The sequence below is a fragment of the Microchirus variegatus genome, assembly GCF_963457635.1.
Source record: "Microchirus variegatus genome assembly, chromosome: 20".
NCBI lineage: Eukaryota > Metazoa > Chordata > Actinopteri > Pleuronectiformes > Soleidae > Microchirus > Microchirus variegatus.
Window position 1 is genome coordinate 18801171 of NC_139821.1, and position 9741 is coordinate 18810911.

Below are 9741 nucleotides of genomic sequence, written 5' to 3' on the forward strand. Positions count from 1 at the left end.
TGCTAACAAAACACCCAGACAAGCAGGACACTGATAATGGGAGTAGTATTTTCTGGTTTTGCATTATATATATACTTATATACAGCTTCTGGTACATGCACGTCTTACTGTTATTTACTCATTTTATATTATTATTATTAGTAGTATATTAGTACTAGTAGTAGTATCATGACAGATCACTGGGACAAGAAGGAGTAAATCTATAAAAAAAATTAAAAAATAGGTGAAATAGGTAAAAACAAAAGGAAGAGGAGAAAGGAGGGGAAGTGAGGGATTAACAGTGAGATGGAAGGAAATTGAGAAAATATATACAGAGACACATACTACATATATATAAATATATATTTATCTTACTCACTGTCATGAGAGCACATCCTGTTTCCTTCCATCTCACCTCCTTTCACTCTTCCTTTCCTTTTTGCCTTCCTCTTTTTAACCTATTTAACTAATAACATATATTTTCACCCACCGCCTCTTTCTTGTTCCCCGTTGATCTGTCATTTTACTGTTCCCATGATGCTACTACTACTTCGTTGATGCAACAATGAGGGAATACACTATGTATATGTACTTTCTTGTGATGGTGACAGTAGGAGCAGACGTCTGCTTATTCGTAAATCAGGTCCATCTTCATAGTGACAGTTACTCATTGTAATCAGTGCATTTCAGATGATTTTGAATCATGAAAAGTCATTTATGCACAGGCCACTGTAGTTTTCTGACACAATAAGAAACTGAGTGATGAGTGGCAATCTGCAGTTTCACAATTAGAGGGTTACCAGGGGCCCCCTGTAGTGTTTGGAGAAAAGCATTTTAGATATCTTTAGATTTATTGAGATATCTAAATAGTGTTGAGCTCAAGTTATTTGGTTTTGTAGTTAAAGGTTTGCTCATTTTTGTTGCACATTTGCTGTGTATGAATAGAATTCCCTTGTATCTTCTGTGAACCTCGATGGTTTTGTTTCCACCTCCTCACCACGGCACCCTCTGTTATTTTTACCCCCGTGTGGAGCCACAGCTTCCTCTCTACAATCACCAGTGAGAGAGAGAAACATCTGAAAGCCCTGATAACACGGTCTCTGTCTCTGTCTCTGTCTCTGTCGTGCTCAGCGGTGTATTGATAATGTCAGTCTGGACGACTGAGTGTGACCACTGTTTGGGAGGCGACCTCGTTGACTCCATGAAGTCTGCTCTCACATTCTTTACATTCCCCACAGACTTGTACCTCCGACCAGCCCACCCTCACTTCCACAGGGGCAGAGCTGCTATACAGTATATATATATACTATAAGTATATGTATTATACACACATAGATGTGGATCGATGACATTTCCGGCAATTAGCCTTCCTAAATGTGACATATGGCACCTTTAAGACATAACTTTTGATCACAGTGTACATTTTGCATGCATCTGTGTTTCAGTTCTCTCCATTCGGAAAAAGCCAGTCCTGTTTGCTTGTGGGTGGCCCCTCACTCAGTCAGACAGTCATTTCCTCTTCCTGGTTTCCTCCAACAACGATGCTCTCTGCTTTTCACTGGCTCTGCCATGATGAACGTCTATAATAATGCTATCGCTGCCTTGATTATAGCCAGTACCTGTGTGTGTGTGTGTGTGTGTGTGTGTGTAGTATTCGTATTTGTTTGCAACACCTCTTGATTCTGAGGACTCTGGGTCAGCAGCCATCATCTTGCAAAGCTGGTCATCCACTACCAGACAGTAGGGGGAGTGGAGACAACCCCAATTCTCATCTGTTATGGCATTTAATAATTAAAGGTGCCATATGTAAGAATAGCGAGGTCTTTTAGGTTTCGTTTTCTGACGTAACTGGCAACCCGTGGTTGCTCTGAGACTCTACTGAGTGCAATGATTGGTAGACGGCGGTAGGTGGCGCCACATGCCAAAACATGATTCCAAAACATAAACATGATTTGCAGTCTGCAAAATATTTTTTTTAATGCAAATATTTTGTCTGTACTGTTGTTGTTGGTGAGTTCAGTTTGTTATATGAACATTATTCCTGAGTCTCTGTGACATATTAGGAGGATTTTATGGCCAGTTGCTTTAGATTTATTACATAATGCACCTTTAATGTATTGATTACTGTTGTATATTGGACCTTTAATTGTACTGCGTTTTTCATATTTGCTGAGGGTGGTGCAAAGCTAATGTGACATGATTTGTACGTGGAAAACAGGCTCTGCCAACCAATACTATCAGACCTGACTGTGTGTGTGTTTGTGTGTGTACCGCAGCAGAGCAGGGATGGGCGGGGCAAAAGCATATATGCTGTCAAACTGCTGAATGGCCATTTTTGTTGAGCAGAGGAACTCGCTTGTGGAAGACTAGACTAGACAATGTCAACATGGACACATGCAGATCGGATCGGATAACTTGCAAATCAAGGGTGTCAGGTTTGAAAAGTGCTGGGTACAAGTATTCATCCATTTGACGTTTCATTACACATAAACCCCAACCGCAAAACGACTCTAAAAGGCTGTTGAGGCCATAAACGTTAGCACAAGCTAATGCTAACGAGCGCTATTATAACAGTCTCGGAATCAATGTTTAAGTCTAGAATACACCTTGAGATACGGTAAGCACACTCGAGAGTATCCAGCCACATTACACCACAACCTCATGAAAGAAAACGTTTAGCAACTTTTATTGTGAAGAAACTTTATCCACGTCTCACTTCCTGCCGTGCTCCAGTCAGACTCTGACCCACACAGGACAGCACACGTTTCGGCAGTTTCTTATTTTGCTAACAAATAAGATTTGGGCTGCAGTCTAAACAGTGAGTGACGGAGACATTTAGATTGAAACAGATCTGTATATAAATCCGATCAGAATCGCATTTGAAGCCACCTCTGTGTGTGGGACTGAATCTCTGGTATTTGTGACTGAGTTCTGTCTCTGTCATGCTTTCGCGTTGTTCTCTGCCAACACACGTCTAACTTTACTAGAGAAATACTGCTGTTGTCTTGACGTGAAACAAATCACTTCCTGTGTGCAGCATGGGAATGTTACCGGGCAATATGAGACCTAAACAGACAGACATTGTAGCTTTAAAGTTCGGATTGACTTTTTCTCCATGAGTCATGTAGAGGGGACCGTATTTATGTTCCCCGGGTCCTAGATTCCCCGCTTTCACCCAAAAGCACCCGGGGAACATAGGACCCTTTTTTTTGTTGAAAAAGGTCCTATGTTCCAAACCGGGAAACTCCCTCTCTCTCACTCTCTCTGTAACCCTTACCCTAACCCCAACCCCAACCCCAACCCCAACCCTTTACCCTGGAGCTCCACACCCAGGCTTCCACAAAGTGGGGAACATAGGACCTTTTTTGGGAAAAACAGGGAACATAGGACCCGGGAAACATAGGTACGACCCCATGTAGAGTCAATGTTTTTGTGAAATCAGCTCTTAGTTTTTGAAAGCCGTGGTTGTTTAAAACGTGTGTGAGAAAGACGATAAAATAAATCATGTGACAGGGAGAACAATGGAAGCGATGTACAGAACAAATAGAAGGTTCTGTTGGGTTTTTTTTTCCCAGGGGGTTGTGGTTAAGGGAAGGTATGTGTTTTTTTCTTCTTCTACTCCGGCTTGGAGGTTGTTGGTTGGTCAGGAATGTCCAACAAGTCTTCAAGCTCTTGTGGAAAACTTGTTATGAAGGGAACAACCTCAGAGCAGACGGGAACACGGCCTCTGTCTGACACAGCCACTGCTGGCTGATGATTTGTCTGTGACATGGACAGAGAGAGAGAGAGAGAGAGAGAAGGCTTGTGCGGGCGTGATGGGAACATCTCAGCCTCTCTGGAAATATTTCTTCTCTTGGAAAAACACTCTGTGTGGAGGAACTCACAAGCCTGTGGTTTATTGCACACTGCTACCGTGGACCCTGCCAAAAATAAGACCAGTAATTCTGTCCTCTCCGTATACCTCAGCTCGTACGCTGGCTTTATGTGCTTGGCTCGGAGCTGCACAGGAAATAGAGGGACTTGCTGGACGTCCTTCACAGCAACACTGAGAAAGCAAACCCGGTTTCCTCTTGGCAAATGAGGTGATAATGCATGGAAACCAAAACCCCCTCGGAATCCTCCATGCACTGTCTGACCATCTTGACCATTTTCTTTTCCCTGATATATGATGGACTCATTTACTCTTCACGACAAAGCAATTTACAAGAGCATAGCTAAGATAAGTCAATATTCCCCGTGAGATACTGCATCATCTGTGGATGGTCTTTATTAAAGGGGCCCGATGTGAGAAATGCCCTGTATGAAGTCATGGTGTTTTGGCTTGTTGCGCCCACCACCACTTTTGGTGTTCTTTCTTTGTGATTTTTGTTTGGTCTTTTTACAGAAACGATGTGACACTAGCCCTTCAAAAGGGCTATGTCAAGCAAAACTATCAGCGTGTGTTTCTGGTTCTACACTGCAGATGGCAAAGAAACAACAAAATCTGCTGTCTCACCTGTTAGCTCCACCCGAGGGAGGTGGAGGAGGTGGAGAAGGCCTTGATTCTTGTAAAAAATAAATGACAGTCTAAGGCTCCACCCTCTCATCGCGCTCAATCTCTCCAGAGATTCTCCTGCTGATTGTGCTCGACCTTCTGTCAAAACACTGGCGTTTACTGTGTGTGCGTCTCAACCTTCTCAAACCAGAAGATCTCCCACTGTGTTCACCATCAATTCTGGAGAATATCCGAATATCAAAAAGAACCACAAGAAGTGTGCAGTAAGATCAAATATGACAAACTACAGCGACAACATAAGAAAAAGGAAGATTGTAGTTTTAAAACAGCAGGAACTTTGCAACGCACACTATTTTCTTTATGTTTTTGTTCTTATTTCATTGATTGATTCATTCATTCATTCATCGTCAACTCATCACAGGGCTGCTGGTACCAATCCCAGCGGGTGAAAGACGGGATAGACCCTCAAGATTTCATCCTGTATGGATGTTAGGTCGGTGAATGAGAAACTGAACTGTCCTTCTGGGAATAATAAACTTTTAGCTTATTACCTCAGTTTTAAAGCAAAACAGAATAGATACAATTTTATCAAGATAAAAGATAATTTAAAATAAATAAATATAATATACAACTCTTAAAAACTCTGGAAAATAGAATAGATTAAAGCCTTAGATTTAAGAGGTGACCTTAAAAACAAGTCTGCTGCTCAATGTTTTGCACTGACTGAGACGCTGTGGCGTCCTCCAGACCAGCAGAGGGAGCCTTTGCCCTGCCAGTGGTGACATTGTAGGAGAGGCTGCTGCTTCTGTGAACTTTTTTGAAAAAAGTTTTCAAATCAGTTTTTATAAGTGGCCACACAACAAGAGCAGACACCTACACGTGTGCATCAGCAGTGTTACGTCACAGTGAAATGAAGCCTCTCCATCAGCCTCACTGGAGAGGTGTTATCAACCATCTGTGCTCCAAATTTTAGCGACGGATACAAGATGAGTGAAAGATCTGGGGTTAAAAAAAAACAAGTACCTTGGATCAGAAACCCCTGACACTGACAAAGAGCCTTGGGGAGAGACTTGTGTGTGTGTTGCAATGCGACCTTTGACCTCTGTGGGTGTGGCGACTGGATTCCACTGGAGTTCAACTGCACTCCTTTAAAGGCCATGGTCCCCCTTCTCTCTCTAAAGCCATTTCCTTTGTATCTCCTACAGGAAGTAAACACAGCACTTTTTTTTTGACAGAAAATACACTTGTGAGTGGAGTCAAAAACACAGTCAAACACTTTGACCCTGACATGCACAGGGATGACACATTTATATGTTTTGTGTTTTATATGTGTTTCAAATACAAAATACTATTTTGTGATGTCATTTTATTGCGATTGAGATGGTGAAAAACATTTATTTTGATACATGGTGTGGCTGCAAAGTCTAAATTGTAAGGCTATAACTATTTTAACTTCAAAGTAATTATACACATATAAGAACTTACTTATTTACCACATTGCCATAATCAGTAATTTTAAAAAAACAACAGCAACCTTTACAGACTGTGATCAATAAAGCGCTTAAGTGATATTTAGGGATTTTAATAGTTTTTACAGATATAGATTATTCTTTTTTTCTTGCAGCCATAGTGGGTACCTGCTCATCCACTGTAAGATTGGCCTTGTGCTGCACTTCATACCTTAGTGACGTCTGTGGAAGACTTTTGTTATGCTTTTCACAATTTCATGGGTCAGCGTGTGTGTGTGTGTGTGTGTGTGTGTTCTTGTACTTGCGGCATACTGAGGACCAGTGAGTGTTTTTAACCAACAAAGTGAGGTAATTTTTACGGAGTGAGGACATTTTGGCCGGTCCTCACTTTGTTTTCATTGAAATCACTTTCTTAGGTTGCTGAAATAACATGCTATACTCAATTTGTCAAAAAAAAAGAATTCTGGATGACATTGTATAGTATGACGTTTTTGTCAAATTTTGGACCAAAAACCTTTGGTCAAATTTTTTTTTTACATTTTGGTCGACATGGTAGAGTATGACGTTTTTGTAAAATTTAGGACCAAAAATTAAAAAACAAAAAAAAAAAGTTTTCCAGCCCTTTTTGCTCTGGGGCTCCACCTGCAGACATGTTATGGTACTGCAACTAGTAGTTATTTGTAGATGTAATTCATGAAGTAGATATTTGTAATTGTGTTGATTGATAAAGTGCAAATGCTGGTCCTCACTTTGTCAGCACTTTTACTCGGTCCTCAGTATGCAGCAAGTACAAGAATGTGTGTGTGTGTCAGTTGCAGGCTGTTTTACAGCCCGTCCTGGGACGCCGTTGCTTTTTCTTCCACCTTACTCTCCATTCCTCAGACTCTCGGAGGAATTCTCTTTCCTCACGGAGGTGGGAAAGTTTATGACCTCCGGTCAGATGACCAGACGTCTCTCCTGGACACAATGACTGCGAAGAAGTTGAGACGTATCTGCGCTACAGTGGATCAGGCACAGAGAAGATTGGGATTTGATTCGCTTCAAATAAGTAAATCACATGTTGCCATTGTGCATTTCTGCAAACCACAAATATGTGTGAGCTCACGTTCCTGAAGCAAAATGATGTTATTTATTTATTATGTCTAGTTTTATTGGTTTGTTTTAATTCTCTCTCTCTCTCTCTCTCTCTCTCTCTCTCTCTCTCTCTCTCTCTCTCTCTCTCTCTCTCTCATGTCTTTTACAATTGTACTGTTTGTTATTCTTTTCTTTATATGAAATCGGGGTGTTGATAAATAATAACAATCATAATACATTTTATTCAGGGAGGACTTTAAAGAATTTGTTACAATTTTCCTCTTGTGGTTCCGTTCTTGCTAAAATGAGGCCCTGCATCAGTCTGGCGTTCCTTAAATGCTCTCCGTTTCACAATCCATTCCAATAGCAGTGATTTCGACCTCATTTGCACTTCCTTGTTGAGAAACATATGTAGATGTACATGTTGAGCAGGAAGGACTGGGTCTGGCACTGCGAGCTACACACATGCAGAGCAGAACAAGAACATATTAACATACAGAATGTTTTAAGGTTTTTTATTTGTGTATTCTAAGAAGAAGAAGAAGAGGGAAAAAAAGCAACGGTACGCGGATGCTTTGATTTTTAGAACATAACCTCCAGATATACTGTATGTCCCTCACTGCCTCTGTCAAAGCAGCAGCACATATGTGATGCATTTATGGCGTGCGGTGCCGGGAGGCCAAACACTTCACTCTGTTTGAGAACGTCTATTTCTATCCACTATCACATTACAATGATTTTCCCAAAATATTTTCAGGACATCACACCACAGTGGTGCCAATTAACTATAGTGCACACACACACACACGCACACTTTGCGTTTCTGCATGTGTGTACAAGCCCACAGTTGTGTTCACGTCAGTTCATCGTTCCGTGCACACACACTCGATCTCACATCGATCACAGGTAGTGGAGATTTCTCACCGAGCCTGGCTAATACTGGCTAACACCACACTGAAGCTTATGGTTATTGTCCCCGGCACTATAGAAGTATGTGCATGTATGTGCAGCGGTTGTCACGAGGTGTGGTTGGGAATCCGTGATGAAAACCGTGCCGCTGCCCCCCCCCCCCCCCCCCAGCTCCCCGGGAGAAGTGCTGCCCGTAACCCAGGCACGCGGAGTGTCCACCGGCCACCCGGGTCAGCAGAGACCCACAGCCAGGCTGGATAAATCGGTTGTTTACAGTGGTGTCTGAAACGGTACGGGGAACCATGCATGTAAAATTCTGATTTAAAATGGAAGCAACAGCAGATGTATACAAAAGCTGCTCGACGTTACTTCTCTATCGTATCACCAAGAGTTTGCCTGCATTTGTTTGTCCTTATATTGTTGACGTGCCGATCCAAATGTATATTATCAGCAGATCTAAGTTTCCATGGTTACCATCTTCTTTGATATCGCTTCTTACGAAAACAAGGACACGAGTGGACCTCTGTGGATGTACAATGTATGACGTTTGTGTCCTTTGTTATGTCCTTTGTTTTCCTCATACATCCTTGAAACAAGTTTCTATGGTCACTGTGTTCTTCATTGTCTCTTTCACCAAACAAAACAGTGAAACCACAGTGAAAATGGGCAAATGATGAAATGTACTTCATGCAGACCCTAACGGACACACAGAGCCCAGATGATTTCTTTTATTTATTTATTTGTTGTCCAAGTGCATTCCCAGAGACTGTGTTCAGACCCACAAATGTGTGTGTGTGTATGCAGCACTGCTATGCTGCAGGGCCGCATAAATTCAGCATGAGCCGGGGAGGATAAATGAACGCCACGTTTCATTTTCAGAATAAAAGCTCCCTTGTTCACAAAAAAAGCATCAGCTACCAACGCTAGTAGTGCTAGCTAGCGTTGGTAGCGTCACTTTGCATGAGTCAAAAACAGTACATTCTTTAATCAATCAATCAATCAATCTTTATTTGTATAGCCCACAGTTTACAAAACAACAACATACCTCAGTGACTTCGGCTTGGGTAATGAATGAGTCGACCTCTGAGTCCCCAGCCTCTGCTTCCTCTAGGGAAGGCGTGTCAGTGGGATTCAGGAGATCCTCGAAATATTCCTTCCACCGCCCGACGATGTCCTAAGTCGAGGTCAACAGCTCCCCACCTCCACTGTAAACAGTGTTGGTGGAGTACTGCTTCCCCCTCCTGAGGCGCCGGACGATTTGCCAGAATTTCTTCGAGGCCGACAGGTAGTCCTCCATGGCCTCCCCGAACTTTTCCCAGAAGTTTTTGCTTCTGCGACTGCTCAGGCCGCCGTCCGCTTGGCCTGTCGGTACCCGTCAGCTGCCTCAGGAGTCCTCCGAACCAACCAGGCTCGATAGGACTCCTTCTTCAGCTTGACAGCATCCCTTACTTCCTGCCGTCCACCACCGGGTTCGGGGATTGCCGCCGCGATAGGCGCCGGAGACCTTGTGGCTGCAGCTTCGAACCGCCACGCCTCACAACAGGGTCTTGGGGCTTGGGTCTGCCAAGTCTGTCCAGCTTCCTCCCCTGCCAGCGGATCCAACTCACCACCAGGTGGTGATCGGTTGACAGCTCAGCCCCTCTCTTCACCCGAGTGTCCAAGACATGCGGTCGGAGGCCAGATGACACGACCACAAAGTCGATCATTGACCTCCGGCCTAGGGTGTCCTGGTGCCACGTGCACTGATGGACACCCTTATGCTTGAACATGGTGTTTGTTATTGACAAACCGTGACTAGCACAGAAGTCCAATAAC